We start from the raw sequence: 2,153 nt of genomic DNA, 5'->3' as shown, positions 1-2,153 counted from the left end.
AGTTCAAGACCAGGCTGGCCAACATGGTGAAACCTCGTCTCTACTGAAAAACAAAAATTAGCTGGGCTTGGTGGCACATACCTGTAATCCCATCTGCTTGGGAGGCTGAGCCAGAAGAATTGCTTGAGCCCAACCTCCCAGGAGACGGAGGTTGCAGTGAGCTGAGATAGTGCCACTGCACCCCAGCCTGGCCAACAGAGCGAGACTCTGTCTCAAAAAAATATATATATATATGTATATATATATAAAACCTATCTTCCCATTTCCCTTTTTTGCTCCTCTCTTCATTCTACTTTCAACCCAGTACCTGATCATGTCACATTTCTCCTCAAAACCCATTAACAATTTTGCATATCACAGAGTAAGAGCCACAGTCTCATAATCGTCTATAAGGGTCTGTGTGGTACATTAGGTGACTATTCAGAACTATTCATTCTGTCACCTTTCATTCATGAATGGAGTATACTTTCCTACTTCTTGTCACTTGACCATGTGACACATCAATGGAATGTTAGCAGACATGCAACCAAAAGCTTTAAAGGTATTTTTGCAACGGACTTTCCTTCTTGCATCTCTGCCACTGTCATGAGAAAAACATGCCAAGATTAGTCTGATGGTCCCAGGAAAGGGAAGAGAGACACGTGGAACAGAGCTGCTTCATCTGAGCCCAGCTTAGTTCAGCCCAACCCAAACTGAACTGCAGATGGATGTGGACAAGCCCAACTAGGTTTTGCAGGGCTGTGTGGGCATGCCCAGCCTAGATCTCTGACCCACAGACATGAACTAAATAAATGGTTATTCTTGTATGCTTTTGAGATTCTGTGATTGTTACTTAGCAGAAACTGATAGAGCCTACAGGATCTGAGCTTTGTTGACTATGCAGTCTTCTACTAGATTTTCCTTCATTCTTTTCCAACCATATTGGTCTCTTTGCTGTTTTGTTTTTTTGGTGTTTTTTGTTTTTCTTTTTGCTATACCAGGCATGCTCCTTCCTCAGTATAATTGCATTTATCTATTCCCTCACCTGAGGATACCCAAGATGATACGCTTTGGCTGTGTCCCCACCCAAATCTCACCTTGAATTGTAAGCCCTATAATCCCCACGTGTCAAAGGCAGGACCAGGTGGAGGAGGTAATTGAATCATGGGGTGGATTCTCCTGTGCTGTTCTCATGAAAGTGAGTGAGTCTCACGAGATCTGATCGTTTTATAAGCATCTGGCATTTCACCTGCTGCTACCCACTCCATCCTGCCACCCTGTGAAGAAGGTGCCTGCTTCTCCTTTTCCTTCCACCATGATTTTAAGTTTCCTGCGGCCTCCTCAGCTATGCAGAACTGTGAGTAATTAAACTTCTTTCCTTTACAAATTACTCTCTCAGGTATTTCTTCATAGCAGTACTGGGAGAATGGACTAATACATCAAGGCTTACTCCCTCACCTCCTTTTGGTCTATCCTCAAAGCCTATCTTATAAAAGAGGCCTTTCCTAAGCCCCTTATTTAAAATCAACCCCCCACCCCAAATTCCCTTTTTCTGTTTAATTCTTATTATCTAACATATATCTTTTTGTTTTGTTTTGTTTTTTGTTTTTTGTTTTTGTTTTTTTTTTGAGACAGAGTTTCCCTCTTGTTGCCCAGGCTGGAGTGCAATGGTGCCATCTTGGCTCACTGCAATTTTTGCCTTCTGGTTTCAAGCAATTCTCCCGCCTCAGCCTCCTGAGTAGCTGGGACTATAGGCTATAGCACCCACCTGGCATTGTCTTTCATCTTTAAGTATAGTTCAGTGAGCATACAATTCTAAGTTGAAAATTATTATCTCTAAGCATATTAAAGATATTATACAGTGTTTCCTGGCTTTCACTGTTACTGTGACAGAGAATATTGTTCTTCTTTGTAGGTAATATATTTTCTCTCAGAATGCTTTAAAATAATCTGCTTATTTTATGGTTCCGCAATACACTGTAATGCCTAATTGTGTATTTCTTCTTATTTAACCTTCTCAGGATATATTGAGTTTCCTGAAAGGAAAAAGAAAAGCCTCAATGATTTTGAGAAATTCTTGGCCATTTAAAAAAATATTGCCTCTTTCCCATTCTATTATAAATTTGTGAGGCCTTCTCATTCTGTCCTCAATGTCTGTTAACCTCTTTTCACAT

The sequence above is a fragment of the Mandrillus leucophaeus genome, unplaced genomic scaffold (assembly GCF_000951045.1).
Source record: "Mandrillus leucophaeus isolate KB7577 unplaced genomic scaffold, Mleu.le_1.0 Scaffold491, whole genome shotgun sequence".
Lineage (NCBI taxonomy): Eukaryota > Metazoa > Chordata > Mammalia > Primates > Cercopithecidae > Mandrillus > Mandrillus leucophaeus.
Note: the sequence above shows the minus strand (reverse complement) of the source record.